Consider the following 8182-nt stretch of genomic DNA (forward strand, 5'->3'; position numbering starts at 1 on the left):
GAAAAATTTCCCCCTAAGATCAGGAACAAGGCAAGGACCTTGTCCACTATCACCATTGTTATTCAACATTGCATTGGAAGTTCTAGGCAGAGCAATTAGACAAGAAAAAGAAATACAAGGAATCAAAATTGTAAAGGAAGAAGTAAAACCCTCACTGTTTGCAGATGATATGATACTATATGTTGAAAACCTCGAAAAATCCACAGCAAAACTGTGGTGGTTGGTGGGTAGGGAAAAGAGGGAATGCATAACAAATTTGGAATAAGAGTCTGGAAAGGGAAAATGCACAAGTGAAAAGAACAAACATCAATATTTCCAAGGATTTCAAATGCAGTTCTGAACCTCTTCCTTGTATTCTGGGTTTTGTTTAAAATAGAGAAAAATGTGGCCCATAGCACAGGTTTGCCTGGGCCTGATACGTAAAGGAATTCATCTATTCTACTTTTTTCTTTCTTTCTTTTTTTTTTTTTTTGTAATCATTCCTGGGCTTGAGAATAAAAAGGGAGCCTCAATGGAGAAAACTCACTGAATCATCCTTTTGGAGGACGGGACCAAGCAAATTACCATCTTAAATTAGTCGATTTTTGAGTTTCTGGAAAGAGCAGACTGTTTGGTACATGGGAGGCATTTGGAGCTTTTCTTTTCAACTTAACAGACCAGGGTGTCTGCCAGGCCTCTGAGTAGCTCAGGTGCAGGTAAAGTGACTCTGAAATGTACCCCAACTCTCTTCTAAAGAAGGAAAACTGGATCATCACTTGTCCAGCTATCTGTCTAAACAGAATGCCCACAAAACCTTGGATAAAACTAAGAAATGTGAAGGAAACATGTAAGTTAAAACTAGCTCAAATTCACTTGTATCTCCTCTTTATTTATTTGATCTGAGATGATTCCCACATTCACTTACCATGGCATTAAATCATTCTGGTTCTCAAGTTATTATTACGTGCTTCAAAGAGTATAATTCACAGAATTGCCAGCCCAGGCTGCACTCTGATCCACACCAAAAAAAAAAAAAGACCACAAGGAGGGAAGAAGAAAAATGACTGTTTCCTGGTAGCCCATATTTACGCAATTTTCTCCCACCACAGATTGCTTTGGCAGTCTAGACAGAGTCTTGTAAAATCCTTCCCTGATGGCATCCACATCCTTGATAAGTTCAAAATGAGGCTGCAGTAAGTATGGCTCCTCTAGCAATGTTGTACAAATCATTAGCACAGTGCCACCCCAGAGAGGCCTTTAGACTCTGGTGATTTCCTCATGAGAGGGACAGACAGATGAGGTGGCCACTGGATTATGTAAACATGCAGCAGAGAGTGCAGCTGCTAAGGAAGAAAGAAACACAAATCGGAGCATTTCATGTCTTAAAAGAAGTTTATGGGAAAGAACACAGATTAGAGAGAAGGATGGGCTATATCCAAAGAAAGAAAGATTCGGGAAATTATTTTCTCGAGGCCAGTGATGCACTCTGGAATTAATGATCCCTTAAAATACCTCTTAGTCATTTAAAATCACGTCTCCAGTGAATACTTTGGGCGATATTTCCATCAAATTTGTAGAGTAGAAAAATGTTTCTAGTTCAGGATTTGAAATTAAGTTTGTGAAAGCTGAAATTTATGATTTTTCCATTTATTCCTTTATTAGTAGTACAATAAATCACACACAAACCAACTCACATATAATAGGATAAAGAACACAAAGCAATGTTAGTCTTTCCTAATAGAAAATAACAAAATATTCAGGACACATTCAAAGCATTATCAAGCTTAACAACTCATTGAAAATTAGCTACATTTTGTAAGAAAAAGAGTCTCTGGGTCAGAAACATGAGTTACAAACCTCTGTCAGGGGTTTGACAAATGCTTTTCACTGCGTTTTTAATATTTTTTTCAATCTAGGTAAATCCCCCCATATTAAAAGTATATAAAAGGAGTAAAAAATGTTCAATTCTGTTTGTGCTTGCACTGTCTCTGCAGAGGAAAAGAATTGGAAATACTCTAACATACGCTTTTTTCCCTATGTCCTGAGATGTTTCTCAACTCTTCATCTTCTCCTTTCTCCATCCATGTATCAACTGCCTTGCTTCAGGCCCTCTTTTTCTTTCCTTGCTGGGTTATTTTAATACCTTCCTAAGCGTTCTCTTCTACAGTTCCACCCGTGACTAAAAGATAGAACTAATCATGATCTCTCCTAACATATGGCCTTTGGATGGCCTCCACACTCCTTACCATGTCCTGTAGCAGTCTCTTCCTGTTGCTTGTCCCTACCTACCTTCTGCTGGAGCCACATCTTCTACCTCTGCCTGGACCTCCAAGCCCTTTGTACCATCTAGTGTCTTGGCCAATTCCCACCTTTCCTTTAGGAACGTGCCCCACTTTGCCTGGCAGATTTCTGCTCATTCCTTAAGAACCAAGCCTCATGCCATTCTTTCTATCAGTTTGTGTGGGCTTAATGAGATCCTTTAATCAGCTAGTCCTGGCTCCACATCCCATAGCTGACCCCACGTAAAAACAGGTCATGGGCTCCTTTCCATTGACCACAACTTCTGGCTGAACACACTACTGTTAGGGACCACAAGCTCATCTCCTCCAGCTCTGTGTCTTCCCATCCTCTGACTTCCACCTCATCCCTAGGACCTTATACTTCATTTGTTTTGCTGAATCTGACCTTTGAATTCAGACCTCAACTACTATTTATATCATCTGTTTTGATTATCACCCTCTCAATTGTAGGGCTGAATATCAGACTTACTAGGCTGGCACCCTGGCCTCAGTTTACCTCAACCTCACCCAACAAAGCATTCCCACACTCCCCATGAATCTCATAAAACTATGTGTTTTATTCTTCTCCAATAGAGATCATCTTGAATTATCTCTAGGTTTTCATCAGATATAAGCTCCATAAGAGCAGTCATGGTGTCTTTTTGTTCGTTTTTTAAACATGGGCAGGCACGGGGAATTGAACCCAGGGCCTCTGGCATGGTAGTCATGGTGTCTTAATTTGCTATCCTTGGGACATAATTTAGTACTTGATATTTGGCAGTAAATGAAAGGGTGTGATCCTTCAATTTCCTATCTATCCATCTCATAGTACCTTCTTCATCAAACTACTTGGAATATATGGGTCTCCAGTAAATATTTTTGGTTAAATGAATAAGGTGATTAATACCCCTCTATATTTCTTAGCTTGTTACAATGAACAGGAATAGTGTCTTTATTTCTTAAATGAAAAAGAAAAGAGAAAAATAAATTTTTGAAAAGAAGTCCAGCATTATGAACTCACTTAAAAGACTAAATTGGGAATACTTATTTAATTAAAGATTTGTGACTATGTGGAAAAGACCACTGAAATTTTGTCCATGACAAAAAATAAATATAAAGGGCTTTCTAAACAGGTATATCAGAAACACGATGTTAAAAATAATTATTTTTCAAGCTTTTTAGAAACGTCCATTTACTTACAAAGGAATGCAGTCAAAAAGTATTTAATACTGGTTCAAAGAAAATTAATAATAACCAGCTTTAAAAGACGTAGATAACCAGTAATATTAGTAATGGATATGTCATAATTATCTGTGATAAATAACAGAAATCTAAATAATTAAAGCACCTTAACTGTCACTTTTTCCATATATTTATCACATTTACATCATTCATTCACTCAACTAAGTTTAATTGAGTGCCATTAGGCCAAGAACTGTATATAGCACATTACATGATTCACAACTCAGCATGTTTCTGATGTCACAATGGAAGGGCAAAATACACATGTGCTGTTAGGGAAGGTAGAACATAGAGGAAAAGATCATTTCTTCCTCATATCCTTTTAGACCCAGCCGGATCCCTGCTGCTGTTGTGTGCTTTCTAAAACACACAACTGAGCATGTCACTCCTGAGGAGAAGCTGGAATTCAACAGAACCAGGAAAAGAAAGGAGAAGATGCTGCTATATGCATTGCCATGTGATAGAAAAGCCAAGGAACTCTAAAGATTGCCAAACAGACAGAAGATACCAATCCTTGGGTGAAGCAAGCGTTAAGTCTCTGAAACAATGAGCCGATGAATTCTGGTTATTAAGCAAACGCACTGGATGGTATTTGTTTTAGACAAATATGAAGAAATGGTTCAGATTAAACAATGGGAACATATATGCTTACAGTTTGAGGCTGAGAAAAAGACCAAATCAAGGTATCATCAAACTGATGCTTTCTTCCTGAAGACTGTACAATTCTCAGACTGGCTGTCTGTAATTCTTGGTCCTTAGCTTGTCCCATGGCAAGACAAATCATGGCAACTCCTGGCATCTCCCTTCTCTTCTGGATTCCATTGATGTTCAGCTATTGACTGTTCTATCTGTGGCTTTCTCTCCTTTTCTGTTTGAATATCATTCTGCTTATAATGGACTTCAGTAATAGGATTAGGACCCACCCTGAATGGGCTGGGCTATGTCTGAACTGAATTAATCTCAACAAAAGGTCCTACTTACAAGGGGTCCACATCCACAGGAATGAATTCTTTTAAGAACATATTTTTTCTGGTAGTATACACAACTTCAAACCACCACACTCCACCCTCTGCACCCCAAAAAGACACATTCTTTCTATATGAAAAATACTTTCATTCCATCACAATAACCCAAAGGCTTAAACCATTTCAGAAGCAATACTTAGTACAAAGTCTCATCAAAATAGGTCATGGGTATGATCTGTCCTGGGGCATGATTCCCTTCTGTCTGTAGACATGTGAAAACTAGAAAAGAAATCATTCACTATACAATTGAAGGACAGGTATACAATCGAAGGACAGGTATACAATAAACATTTCCATTCCTGAAGGGGAAAATCAGAAGGAAGACAGGGATCTTGGGTCCCAAACAATTCCAAAACCCAGCAGGGCAGACTTCATCAGATTTCAAAGTCTGAGAGTCATCTGTGAATAGATGCTTTGACCTCCAGGCCTGTTGAAGCAGCAGCCCTACCCCTTCCAAGTTCTCATTTAGCAGCCGTGCTCTCACAGAACACTGGGGTGAAGGTGTCATCCTCTCTGAGCTCTGGGGTGGTGGCCAGATGCTCCATGAATTTCAGGGCACAGACCCCACCATTTGCAAGCATTCAGGTCGTAGCACTCTTCCCAAACAACAGGGCAAAAGTCCTGTCCTCTCTGAGCACTGGGGAAGACTCACCCTTGCAACAAACATGGCTGGGCCTGCTCTCTTGGCCCAATGAGATACCTTCAGGTCAGGCTTTGGTGTCATGTTTCTGCCCTTGAAGTCATTCTTCCTTCAGTTTGTTCCTTCTTTGTCCTGTTTAGTCCAGGCTGGCAGTGGTTCCTTTCATACAAGTTATGCAAAAAAATTGTTGGCTTTTCATGCAGTTCACAAGGGGTCCATATCATTAGACAGTAGGACTTTCCACAGATTCTTCCTGGATAACTGCACCTCCAATTCTGACTTGCATGAAAATTGCTGACTGGTTCCATGTTCAGTCAAACCTTCAGATGAAGCACAGTTACTTTCCAGGAGCTCAGAATTTTCTGAATTTTCCAATCAATCAATTTCTGGTTTCTTTGTGGACAGAAGTTTGGTTTTCACCATATCCTTTTCCTCTTGAATTTTATTATAAGTTGCAAGGAGAAACCAACTTGCATTTTCCACATTTAGCTTGGAAATCTCCTTAGCTAAATATCCAAGTTCATCACTTTCAAGTTATGCCTCCCATCCATCATCAGAACTCAATTTAGCCAAGTAATGTGCCACTTTAAAACAAGGATCACCTTTCCTCCCATTTCCAATAACATATCATTTTCTTCTAAGGCCTTGTCAGAAAGACCTTTAGCATTCATACTTCAACCAACAGTCTCTTCAAAGCAATCTAGGCTTTTTTCTATCAAGCACCTCACAATTCTTCCAGCCTCTACCCATTACCCTGTTCCAAAGCTGTTTCCACATTTTTGGAAATTTTTAGCAGTAGTACTCCACTGTCCTTGTACTAAACTCTGCTTTAGTTTCCTAGGCTTCTCAAGCAAATACCAAGAAATGGGTAAGGTTAAACAACAGGAATTTACTTTCTTACAGTTTGACACTGGGAAAAAATCCAAGACAAGGTGTCATCAGGGCAATGTTTTCTTCTTCAAGACTGTGCTGTTCTGGGGCTGGCTTATGGTGATTATTGATCCTTAGTTTGTCACATGGCAAGGCATGGGGTGGCAACTCTGGCCTTTGCCTTCTCTTTTCAGTTCTGTTGATGTTCAGCTTTTTGCTACTTCCTCTGACTTTCTCTCTCTTTCTGTCTAAATTTTATTCTGCTTAGAAAGTACTCAAATAAGAGGATTAAGATCCATCCTGATTAGGCTGGGCCACACCTTAACTGAACTCATCTCATCAAGTTCCTATGTATAATGGGTTCACACCCACAGGAATGAATTAGACTTAAGAACAACTTTTCAGGGGTACACACAGATTCAAACCACCACAGAACCTAAAAAGTATAACATTATAATTAATTTCTGTACCCTTCATGAAACACAGTGTCAGGCCCACAATGGGCACTCAACAAATATTTGGTGCACTGAAGTAAAAAACAGCAGGTGTCATGGTCAGGTACATGTGTCAACTTGGCCAAGTGGTGGTACTTGTTTGTCTGGTTGGGAGAGTGCTGGATTGACTGTTGTGATGAGGACATTTCATAGAATTAAATCATGATCATGTCAGCTGCATCCACAGCTGATTCCATTTGTAATTAGCCAAAGGGGAGTGTCTTCTGCATGAGTGATGCTTAATCTAATCACTGAAAACCTTATAAGGAGGATCCAGAAGAGACAGGCTCTCCCTGTCTCAGCTGGTGAGCCTCTCCTGTGGAGTTCGTCCAGACCCTCCATCAGAATTGTCAGCTTCACAGCCTGCCCTGCAGATTTTGGACTCTGTGTTCTCGCAGTCATGTGAGACACTTTTATAAATTTATATTTGCGAATGTTCCCTGTTGATTCTGTTTCTCTAGAGAACCCTAACTAATACATCTTGGTACCAGGAGTGATTCTTAGAAACAGAATCTTAAAAATGGGTTTTTATGAATGGTTTTCTACTCTGATTGGACTCAAAGATGCTAAGGACTCTGATTCCCATAATCAGAATGACACTCCCAATCCATGGAGTGAGTTGGCAAAAGAGATAGTCAAAATATCACCATTTGATTCTCCTAATGCTTTGCTTATACAAAGCCATGCTCTGGGAGATAATGTTTTTGACACCTTTACACAGTTTTGTAGAAATAAGAGGTATAGAGATGTTAGATACACTGGCTACATTAAGGAGTGAAAGGGATGGGCTTAAGGCTTCAAACGAGAAGCTTAAGCGCCATCTGACAGATGTAGACATTTCTATGAGTATCCTAAAGGAAAATCTTATTTCCTGTAGCTGTAGACTTGAGATCTCTGAAAATCAGACTCAAAATCTTAGTGGTAGAATAGCAACTTTGTAATGTAAACTGAAATCTCAATCTTGCATGGTGTCTGCCGTTAAAGTGAGGGCATTGACTGGAAAGGAGTGGGACCCTGAAAAATGGGATGGTGACATATGGACTGATAATAATGTCAGGGGTGAGGCTGAAACCCTAGGTCATGCTGAGTCTTCTCTAGATAACCCTGTAATAGTCTTCCCTGAGGACATAACCGCCCCACCTCCAGCCTGCCTTGAGGAGTTGGCTACCCAACCTCCTCCTGAAGGTATTAGCCCTAGAGTGATTAATCCTGTTTCACCAGATGAAACTGCAAATGAAGGCCCTGAAGCAAATGGCTTGAAAGATATTTCGAATTCTTTTCATGACCCACCCCCCACCACCCCTCATTTCTTCCAGACCTATACTAGACTAAAGTCCCAACAGGCCCTTAAAGGTGAGGTACAAAGTATCACACATGAGGAGGTACATTATACGCCAAAACAACTGTGTGTTTTCCAATTTATATAGACAGAAATCAGGGGAATATGTGGGGCAATGGATTTTAAGGGTGTGGGATAATGATGGGAGGAATATAAGGCTGGAACAGGCTGAATTTATTGATATGGGCCCACTAAGCAGAGATTCTGCATTCAATGTTATAGCTCGAGGGGTTAGAACAGGTATTAACAGTTTGTTTGGATGGTTGGTTGAAACATAGATCAAAAGGTGGCCGACATTACCTGAGGTTGAAATG

The sequence above is a fragment of the Tamandua tetradactyla genome, chromosome 2, assembly GCF_023851605.1.
Source record: "Tamandua tetradactyla isolate mTamTet1 chromosome 2, mTamTet1.pri, whole genome shotgun sequence".
Lineage (NCBI taxonomy): Eukaryota > Metazoa > Chordata > Mammalia > Pilosa > Myrmecophagidae > Tamandua > Tamandua tetradactyla.